The sequence below is a fragment of the Argopecten irradians genome, chromosome 6, assembly GCF_041381155.1.
Source record: "Argopecten irradians isolate NY chromosome 6, Ai_NY, whole genome shotgun sequence".
In the NCBI taxonomy this organism is placed as follows: Eukaryota; Metazoa; Mollusca; class Bivalvia; order Pectinida; family Pectinidae; genus Argopecten; species Argopecten irradians.
In genome coordinates, this window is record NC_091139.1 from 18,032,160 (window position 1) to 18,044,436 (window position 12,277).

The 12,277-nt window shown below is 34.0% G+C and overlaps 1 long non-coding RNA gene across 1 annotated transcript; it reads left to right on the forward strand.

Moving 5' to 3' along the window:
• Positions 1–3,786: 3,786 nt before the first annotated feature.
• On the forward strand, positions 3,787–12,277 carry LOC138325218 (uncharacterized). The gene is made up of 2 exons (XR_011208747.1): positions 3,787–8,743; positions 9,957–12,277. It is a non-coding gene; the product is annotated as an uncharacterized lncRNA (long non-coding RNA).

Here is a 12,277-nt window from a genome sequence, read left to right on the forward strand (position 1 = left end):
ACCAACATGTATGACATATATCTACTTACTCACTACATAGTATATCCCTTAGTATAGCCCTTTTAATTCACACTATAAAAGTATATATACTCTCAAATTTTACACTTTGTCATATAAGCATATATGTACAATACACTCTAAGTGTATCATCTGCTTCTGATTACGTTTCAGTGTAACGTAATCAGAAGCTACGTTTCAGTGTAACGTAATCAGAAGCATTGGCTAGCGAAGATGTAAGTGTATAAAATCGTTTGTGTGATATACAGACTAGTATTCATTATTAACCTAAATTTAACCTATATGATTTCCTGTGATACTATGTGCTTCTTTATTTTAGTACCAAGTTTTCGTCTTTAAACATTGTCTTGTTACACATACATGCTTTACTTACCCAAATACTGTATTGTAAATACTTTTTTCTATTATGTTATTTATTTAGCACGAATATACCGCAGTCTCCCAAAACACCATCCGAACTAACATACACGCAACACACCGCACACATCGGAGGCTGTCCTTGACCCTGACTGTTAAAGTTGTAACGATATGTAACTTAAACATTTGATATTTAAAAACATTGACATGTAACTTGATGATTTAGCTCCCCAAAAGCATATGTTGGCCTATAAGAGAGCCGAAATCTAGGAATAATCCCTTGTTTTGAATAAAGCGCCTTCAATCACCGCCATGTTCAGTGACTTCGGGTTTGTGATTCCTAATCGTATCGCGTGACTACGTTCGACACGACCTGCACGTGGTGAGCCAGGTAATCGTTAAATCACACTTTTCCTTCTGGCCTATATGAGCAAATCATGCTAGTATATGTCCACAGATTGTGTATTTGAAACACTACCATATTACACATTAATCCGTAAAAATCACAGTACCTGTGAGATAACTAGGGTATCACATAATCTGTCAAATCACAGCTACCTGTGAGATAAACTAGGGTATCACATAATCTGTCAAAATCACAGCTACCTGTGAGATAACTAGGGTAGCACATTAATCTGTCAAATCACAGCTACCTGTGAGATAACTAAGGGGTAGCACATAATCTGTCAAATCACAGCTACCTGTGAGATAAACTAGCGGGTAGCACATAATCTGTCAAATCACAGCTACCTGTGAGATAACTAGCGGGTATCAACTTGAGATAAATAGCACAATCTGTCAAATCACAGCTACCTGTGAGATAACTAGGGTAGCACATAATCTGTCAAATCACAGCTACCTGTGAGAAAACTAGCGGGTATCACATAATCTGTCAAATCACAGCTACCTGTGAGATAACTAGCGGGTATCACATGATCTGTCAAATCACAGCTACCTGTGAGATAACTAGGGTATCACATAATCTGTCAAATCACAGCTACCTGTGAGATAGCTAAGGGTATCACATAATCTGTCAAATCACAGCTACCTGTGAGATAACTAGCGGGTATCACATAATCTGTCAAATCACAGCTACCTGTGAGATAACTAGCGGGTATCACATTATAATCTGTCAAATCACAGCTACCTGTGAGATAACAAGGGTATCACATAATCTGTCAAATCACAGCTACCTGTGAGATAACAAGGGTATCACATAATCTGTCAAATCACAGCTACCTGTGAGATAACAAGGGTATAAATCTGTCAAATCACAGCTACCTGTGAGATAACAAGCGGGTATCACATAATCTGTCAAATCACAGCTACCTGTGAGATAACAAGGGTATCACATAATCTGTCAAATCACAGCTACCTGTGAGATAACTAGCTGGTATCACATAATCTGTCAAATCACAGCTACCTGTGAGATAACTACACGGGTATCACATAATCTGTCAAATCACAGCTACCTGTGAGATAACTAGCGGGTATCACATAATCTGTCAAATCACAGCTACCTGTGAGATAACAAGGGTATCACATAATCTGTCAAATCACAGCTACCTGTGAGATAACAAGGGTAGCACATAATCTGTCAAATCACAGCTACCTGTGTATGAGATAACAAGGGTACACATAATCTGTCAAATCACAGCTACCTGTGAGATAGAGGGTATCACATAATCTGTCAAATCACAGCTACCTGTGAGATAACAAGGGTAGCACATAATCTGTCAAATCACAGCTACCTGTAAAGGTGAACTATATGATATTCTGACCTGTTCAACTGCAACAAGCAGTTATGAAAGACATTGTCACAGTCTGTGTCATGTAGAGGTAACTATATATTACATCTTTGCATGATGCATGTTTCGATCTATAGCCTAAGTCTAACTGTATTTGATTGTATATAATAATTTGAACCATGGGGCTGGTAACAGTAGCTCCCTCTCTTCAATTGTCTTGCATTTAACAACACTTAACCTGGATAAGAATTAATGAATATTCATCGGCAGTTCAAATTAACAAAATTGATTGGACTCAACACAATTCTTAACTAAGTTCATTTGTTTTGAACTAAAACATTTTTTTTATTTCAACAATGACTAAAATTTGACTCAATGACGGGTGTTAATAATTGTACATTTTCTAGATAATTTACACTAGTTGTCACATATATACAATTCACATTTAAATGATTATTAGACACAACTTAGTTACATTATGTCAAGTAAATTAATTATAAAGCACTTTAAATTTTGTTTTCACTTTGATTTAAATAGCTTGAATTGGAAGTCCTTTATTTTGCTATGTGAATTTACATTCAATATACCATATATAGTTACTATATAGTTACACTGCGTCCCACTCTGCTTTTATATGGAGGTGGGGCCTTGTTATTCTAGATATTTCTATTTATTTCTAGACTAGATTTTTATTTATTGCAATTATTTACCTCTAGAAATAAATGCTCTTATGGAGATGTACAAGTCAGTGTATTTGTTATGAATATTTCATGGGTATGTATATAGTAATTAAAGTCTATAGACGGACTACACAAGATTCAGGTTCAGCTTTTGATAACTCTTGTGTCATGTTTATGAAATCAATTCACATGTTAAATTGAATAGTTTCAATCATATGTGAACTATTTGCAAATTATGCAATGTAGGTGAAACAAAGAAAAAATTATATTTTGGTGCACGTGTGTTCCAATTATTTTTGATGGTTTGAGAAATCCTATAATTCCATCCAACCAATCCAAAGATTCATTTTTCATTTCATTAAATTTTGTTGGCATAAACTGGTATTTATATAAATAACAAGTCAATAGGATTGGTTAATATTAATTAACACGCTAAGATTATACACATTCTTTCTAATTAAGGTCAGTAATTGGCTAGAAACAAATTTATTTGGTTTGGCCTGACACTTTTCTTCCTGGAATGAATTTTCCTATTCTACTGAATGATTTCACGCATTTTATATTTTAGTATGCCTTCTGTTTTGATGTTGTGTTGAATGTTGTAGTAGAACTCCTGCATGTCCGTCTCATGGTGTCTATTCTCTATTTAGCTTTTTATTTTATTTTCATTTTTTCGTTTCGTTTTGTTTACCTTAGCTGATCAGTGCATGGTGTTGTGTGGCTGGGTGTGCTCGTAGTATACACACTGACTGAATCCTCACTTAGCATCTGTTCGCCATGGTGATCCCAAACAAGAATGACCAAATCGTCAAGCTCCAAGGTCAGGTGGAACAGTTGAAGCACCACCTTAAGCTCGACAGGGTGCGTGCCAGCCGGACCATGAATGAACTCATTACATTCTGCCAGCAAAATATCACAGGGGATCCCTTAGTATACCCAGTGAAAGAGAACCCCTTCAAGGAGAAGAAATCCTGCAGTATATTGTAACATTGACTATAAGGCCGTCGTTAAATATTTTTGCATGGATCTTGTCGCTTGTGAAGCAACATTGATTAGGTGATATGACACTAAATAACTATCTAACAGCAAACAAATTAAACTTCTTGGAACTCATTCACCCCTGAAATTTCATAATGGACTGGTCTAGTCTTTGATTTGGAATAGCCTAAATGTTTCTTCAGGGATGAATGAGTTAAGCAGGGCTTTTAGGGTGATCATGTGGAAATAGGAATCACTAAAGCAATTCAACTGTATTAAGATTTATTTCAAATTCTAAAATATAGTCTTCAGATTTTATTTGATTCAAAAATGGTGGGTGTAAAACAGGTCATTTTGGTTCATAAACAAATCGCTGATAACAGAATGGGGAAAATATCAAATATTTTATTTTGTGGATAACAGCAATTAACACTTGATCTATGTTCTGGTCCATAGTTAGTGATCATACTTCCTGGTTGCATAGATGTGTTTATTGGCCTACCTATTTTAACAAAAACTAGAGCTGTTAAAATTATTAAGTATTATCTGTCTACATTATGACACATGTTTAACTCTAGACGTTATCTTGCAATAGATAAAAAAGGAGATATATTTGTCTGTATATAAACCAGAATGTAGAAATCGGTGGTAGAAATTTGTACCAGGTTTTTAGTTGCATATTGTTGCATGCCATCTTGCTTTAGATTGGCTTGGGATTGCCACCAAATGTCTTCTGATGACATTTCCTATTTGTTAACCTGGTATATGAAACAAAAACAAAAAAAAAACGTTATGTATGAACTCTTTTTTTTTCTTGACACTCACCTGAATTCCTATTATACACCTAGATGTCTCTGAAAACACTATATGGCTTTCTATAATTATGTTATCTTTCATGTAGTATATTCCAATTATATGCATCAATGATTCAGAGTTTTATAAATACATAATGTAGCTGATCTTGATTCAATATCGTTGGATTGCATGATTTCAAGAACAGAAACATTTGGATGTGTATACGTATGGTAATAGTTCAAATGTGAATTGAATTAAATCCTTTTTTGTGTTGAAATATGAGCTGTGCTGATATAAAATTTGAGCCTGCTGAATGTACAGGTGGAATAAAGGGGCTTGTTTAGACAAATGTATTCAGTTTGCATTTTAGCCTAAATTAAGTACACTTTAAATTGCTGCAATTTTAGGATGGTCTCATAATGTGCCTTAACATCATTATTGTCGGTTTTTGATTCCATAGATATAAAATGCTACTCGCATGTGATTTGGATTAATTACTGGAATGTTACTATTATAAAGTTATACACAAATACTGCTGTCCGACTGACATTAATTACTTTTAGATGTCTTATCTTTCATCAACAAAAAATTTAGATCAAGCACACATAAAACACTATGTTAATTATTACCTTATCAATTCATCCCTATCTCACATATTATAAAAAAAAAATCAAAATCTACATTAAATAAAAGAATAACATAACAAAAGATTGATTTTTTTTTATATTTTGTGAATTTGATCTTATTCTAAAGTTAAAGTTATTAGTATGGGTACAGAAGTGGACACGACCACATGTGGAAATATAACCTAATTGCAGATTCTCACTAGATCTGGTGTGCTTTTAAAAGTGCTGATTTATCCATTATCATCCTGTGTAAAGAGAGTTTTGTGCAATGGAATTGGTTGTGAAATGTAGCTATATATATGCAAATAGTGTTTCATATTTGGAGCTTCAATTATCTATGCCATTGTAATTTATTAGTGTAATTAGGTCACATGATGGATAACAGAAATTATTTCATTTTGAAATGTAAATATTGTATATAAAGCTTCAAAAGTATTTTTGTGTTAAGTAAAGCTGGAGTTTGGATATTTTTTGTATTAAATTATGGATAATGTAAACTATGACCATTGTTCTTTTCTTTGTTTCTAGATTTTTGTATTTCAATCACCCCATATTAAGCTATATTACTGCGATTCAGTTGGGGACAAGCCTATAGAAGTAACTATAATTTGATGGCCATTTTTATGCAAAAGTTCATACTTTTACAATATAAAATGAATTAAAAACTAATGTCATAACATTGGTCATAGTAAATCGATTTTCAGCAAGTAATCACACTGGACATAGCTGGGAAATGCCTGTATAAATGCAGTCAAATGGAAAACAGCAGTTAGATGAGATGCACAAATTCTCATAACAATGCGTTAATTCCAGAAGTATCTGAATAAAGCAAGACAAAACTTGTTTTGGCAGTGTTCTAGTAGAATAATTGAAACTAATTGTACCTATAAATTACAAAACACAAAAAATAAAGATTTAATGTTTTAAAAAAAATGTCAACAAAACTAAGTGTCATGGAGAAAGTTTCGAATTCTGCACCAAGTAAATGATGTGATAATAAACAGAACCATACAGCAAACATGATTGCAATTCCGACAAGGCAAAGGTTTTAATGTCATTAAATCAAAAGGCCAACATTTTTTTTTCAAATAAAAACACTATATGATGCACATGACATTGGGTCACATCCCCCAATGTCCCGACAAAAAGTCCATGAATTAATTTATGAGCTTGACTAAGTCTTGGTATAGTATAATAAAAAAGACTGCAATACAGTGACGCCATAATCTTGAATCAGAAATGCCGATCAAGTTTGAATCCTGTTGTGAGAAATAAAGGGATGATAGAAATGTCTGTCGAATTTTTGGTAGAATCAGAAGCTTGTCTATACAGCCTAACATTATACAATGTCGTAGTATGGATTATATGAATGCATAAAACAATGGGGTCGCATATTGCTGGGGTAGGTGAAGTTCGGAACATGAACTGTCGATGTTTGGGAGCATATGACCTTTCCAACTTCGACTTGACAATTGCTTAATATCCAGAACATACCGATTAGAATTTCAAAAACGTACGAATTTATAATCAAAGGTCACATGCTGAAAAAGTACCCATAAGCAGAAAGTATAGATACTAATATAGGTTTGTGTATTTCACAATGCTCGCGTGATAAAATCTGTATCGTTTGTATCGGGGTGATCATAAGTTATGACTTGTACATTTTAAAGGACAAAGCAATTTGGGTGGCGCTTTATGACAAATAAATTGAGCAAGTAATGTCTGGTGACACATTAATCTGACTACGATGAATAAGTAGCGTATTTGGCTGATGCATTGGCGTGACTGATTAATTAAGAATAAGTTTGGTCACTGCAAATGTCTGCAATTGACGTGATATCTGAAGAATAAGGAGAGTTTGGTGATCTTTGAAAAATAAGAAAAGTTTTGAATTGGTGGAATATCCACGTGATCAAGGCAGGATATGTAAAGTTTGGCGAAACATTGGCCTGATTTACGTTCGCTAGGAATAAGTTGACAATGATGACGCACATTGCCCTGTTGGAGGGAATTGAACTCTTACATTTTGATATTAAATGTTAGTCCTATAGGACGGGAGTTAATTTCGAAGTAGTTTAATAATATATGAATAATATTCCGTTCATTTTAAAGTAAAAGGGTCATATATGTATGGTTTTATTTCTTGGGTATGAGTACGGTTAGTAACTATTTTTGGCTTATATTGATTTAATCAGAATCCATATCTGTTTAGTAATCGCCCAGGACAAATCCTGATTATATGTATTAATATCTAACCAGTCACCGCCAAGTTTTCATTGTAAAACCTACATTTTAAAATATTTTAAAATGGTTTATCTCACGGTTTCAAATATGCCTTTTTTAACTCCCCCATGATAACCAAATTACCTCGAGCTCGGGTCAACAGAACCTGTATCTAGAGGCTCATTACTGGAGTTCCTTATCCCAGGCCAGCACTACATTGGTATATGTTAACTTCTCTCTTTTCTTGTTAATAACCCAAACACGAAGCTCTAAGCTTCTTAGGTAAAATATTTTTAACATGACTGCTTCCCTTTTCTCAGGATCCTGAAATATAACAGAAGACAAGTAGTCATTATAGTAAAAGCTTTCTGTATTGCGCTTCAATATTTGATCAAACCTAAACCAAATTAAGCAACAAATAGCACAGAGTCGTTTGACAGGGTTTATTGGTAAATCACTCGACAGAAATCGAATTAGTAATCGGGTGTTCTATATGTCTGACCAATCCTTGGCCAATCGTGTCGATCCGAGATCAGCGACTCAACCTGTGTTTGTTTCGTTGTTCACATCATTAGCAAAGTTCTGGCAGGAACTTCAACCAGCCACCAGGATCAACATTTATCTGTGTATTCAAGGTATCAAGTGGACACGAAGGGAGATTATAGTAAAACCCAATCGGCTGAACGATACTTAAGAGTGCTCTCTTTCAAGAGTATCATTTATTGATTTGAAATTCTTTTCTGCTTTGTTTGATCTTGTTTCATTTAAAGAATCTCGTGCAGGCGAATTAAATGAGTCGGTTTTGTGGACATAAATATGAAACAGACTATATGTAGGATTGGATGTCTACTTCCTTGTGTCTTGTCGTCTGCACCCTCAGAAGTATTTCCAAAACAAAACCTGATATTCGAAAGAAGTATGGTCTATTATTTAATCAACAAGAGAAATGAAGATTTTTTTTCCATATAATCATTTATTGTGTGGAAACGAAATACTTGGACGATTAAGAAGAATTAAAAAAAAAAATAAACTTGCGTTGACTTTCGTTTTTAATTGTGTCGAATAAGAAAAGGAATACCATACACATCTAATTATATAAATATTTCATTACTTCCCTAGACAGTTATGCTAACAACCACGACACCCACCTTTATATTTCAGTGCATGTTGAAATCACTGCCAGTATATTGATTCACAAAAGGTTGAGTCCGTATTTGTAAACGATAGTCCGTCTTGTACTGTACCAGTCATGAAAACCTAATACTTTATTTTCAGGTCTGTAGTATCGGCGTAAGATCAGCGATTAATAACAACACAAGTAAGTTTTTTATATGAATATATTCCCTTCCATTCAGTCGTTTTGACATGTTTGATTCCCTGTTAGAGATATGTTATTTTCAGCATGTATTAATGTTCTGTTTCACCTTGATTAAATGCGCATGACTTTCTTGATTACCAGATGTTTAATTTAGTATATGTGATATGTTGATTTTGTCTGTGCTATCTCATTGCTAACTGAATTTCGAAACTCCTTTATATGTATATATTGGAGGATTAAATACGGTAGGCCTATTATATAAAACTCAGATATTTTGAAAGCAGTCACGACAATTTCTAATAGCAAAACCAGTTCATTCGGTGTTAGTATTCTATGAACTGTGACTGAAAATGAACTCCAGAAAATTAATCGGTACTCCCTCCAAAAATGTATTCGTAAAACAGTAGCAATGAGTTTGTGGGACTGCAGTATTCTAGCTACCAAACCTTAAGCTATATATATACTGTACAAGATTAAAATCACAATACAAGCATAGGAGATGCAATTATGACGTGAAATTCGTGTCTTTTTATTAGGGTTGTATTAGCCTTCTAATTAATGAACAAAACGCATAGAATATCCGAGAGGAATGTCTTGCCTAAGTAAATTAAACTATAGAGTATCCCTATTAAAGCATGTGTAACTCTATGGCCCCGCATGACTTTCTCTGTACATTTGAAGACATCTTGAGCAACCTTAACACCCTTTCCATATTCACGGAAGACGTAAATGTGTGTACAGAAGCATGAGATAAGCCTGTATCTGGTGTATTGAGAATCCTGTCACTAACAGTCTTGTGCATTTGATGTCGCTAATTTGGTACAGCATGAAGAGGCATGTTTTTATTTCAAAGTGTCATTCTGCAACCGCGTGTTCAATGAAAACCTTGCTTCTCAAACGTCTGTCTTCATTTTCTGTCGCTTACAAAATTAACTCATTAACGCCCTTTAGTTAAAAAGTAGATTAATTAATTACAAGAAGACGTAATTGAAAACGAACATCGATGAAAGACTATGTTAAATGGTTTCTCCTGGTTTCAAAATTGGCGTAAACGCCCAACAATCAATTAACATTTTAGAATTAATCAGTTTGTGTTGTCCTAATGTGTTAAATGTTGTGAGTAGAATTTCTTGGAATTTGTTTAGTTGTTTGCTTGCATTTAGTTTTTTTTTGGTTTGTTTATGTTGTGTTTATTTTTGCTCGTTTATTGTAGCAAAGTGCATTGCTTATTGGATGTAGGTGTCTTTGTGAAACATTTTCGTGCCCATCATCATATATGTGACACGTCATCAACATCTGTGCACCACATTATCATCCTGTGTACCAAGTCATCAGTGTCGTCATGCCAATTCTAAGCCGAAGTGATCAAATCGAGAAAGCGACAGGTCACGTGAATCAGATGAAGCGCCACCTGCAATGCCAGCGAACGCCGATGAGCGTCTCGATCCAGGAAATGATAACTTTTTGTCAACAAAATATTGCTAACGATCCGCTCGTATATCCTGTCAAGGACAACCATTTCAAGGATGACCCTTGTAAAATATGCACAATAATATGAACGTGCAACATTCCAAAGTCCAGTCGTTGTTCGAATTCTGTAAATACTACATAGCAAAAATTACACCGATGGATCATGATTGTTGTTTAATGGGCTATTGTAATCTTGACTTAATATAGATATGTGTTCAACCACTGATACTGTACATAACATTTTGGAATGTTAAGTTTTACTTCGTTATATCTTAACCATTTTAAGATCTGTAGTCATTTCGTGTCTTGTGTTGAGGAGGGATGGGTATACTCTGTTTATGAATACTGATACTCTTTGGTATTGCAATACAGTTCACTTTGCTATATAAACATCTTAGTTGATCAGTATCGTTTAAAATCATATCCTAGAGCTAGAAGTGGTTCTCGACATAAACTTCTTTACGACACATTACTGACATATCGATCTATGATTATTTTAGTACCGTCAACATCTGGCTGGCTACGTTATACAGAAAATGATATATCGACATCTTAAGTATGGGAAATTCATTAATAGCTTGAAAGGTAAATCAAGGTTATTTTATGTTGCTAGAAAAAACTTACGAAGCACTTTTATACTGTTAACACACTAATGATTAATGCACTAAACCTTGTTGTGTTACAAAGGAAAGGTTTCTTTCTTATGACAATGATGATGCATCATTTATCATCAAGGTAAAGCTCCATTAACGATTGACGTAAGTCGGTGAACAAAGTTTCATCGTGTATCACTATGAGCTGTTGAGTAGATTAATAAGCACAGCATTCTAGTGATTGCAGTACAAATATTTGTAGTGTAATGTCAATCACACATTTGAATCTCCGTCGTACACACTGTTTTTGTATATGTATCATTTGGCTGGTGGTTTCTTTATCCATGATAGATTTATTTTCAAGTTTATATTTAGATATTGATTTTGTTTTGTAAAGATGACAATTCCCATCAATAACAGTGTCTTTGTAGCGTCAGCAGTTACATACATGTATTCGTTACGTAGTTTACATGGAAACGACATGGCTTACGGAAAGAGGTTTCAACTACATGATTGAGATTTAGATTAGTTAATACCATTTCTATTAGAAGACTAATATATAGGGATTTGGGCCGTAGGGGCAGCTGTAAAATATGTTGTTCGAGTTTGGTGTTTCTAGTTAGATAATTTCGAGTGCAAGTGACATATTAAATGTTAATTTTTAAAACCCAGTTATTTAATCCTTGCAAATATAACTATGTTAAGTGTTTAATGGGTGTTTAGATGGGATAACACGAAGCAACTAAGAATGATTCATATTTCAGGACTTATCATTAATTTGTTTGGCTCTTTTCGTTGCATATATATACATTTAATAGCTTAGATGCCTTGTGTATTTTGATTTATAACTGTACAGTTGCTTTTATTTGAGGGAAATTTAATTTCGCTATCACGGTAGATATCATTTCCGTATAATTAAATACCCGCGAATAAAATGTAAAGAGTAACAACTATACAGTATGTCGTGTTTTATATGGAAATTAAGGTTTTACAACTTTTTTTTTTAAATCGGAAGGAAACGCTATAGTGTCACTAGGACACAAACGATTTTTGGTTCTACGTGTTGTCTTATCTTACTGTGACTGTAGCCTCTTATGTAAAATTCTAAAAAAAAATCTCGGGTCAATAAAAAGGGCATACATCAAAATTGAGCCCTCATTTGTGAAAATCAAAAACGAAGTAAATGAACAACAGCAAAGCAAATTAGAGTTACTGTATTCGTTATCTCAAGTATTCTTTGCAATTTCGATTTTGGCATATATGTTCTTTGATATGTCGTTTGCATGTCTCAAGATATTATTTTGGTGTTTTCAAGATTTTGCATGCATGTTTTGTTGTACATTAGATAGCTAAAAAAGTAGCGTTGCAGCCCGATAAAATTTATATACATGTACATATACACACGCACTGTATCGATCATAGTATTTATATATAGGCGGAATTCTCGTCTGAATAAAAGAGTGTTATTTTA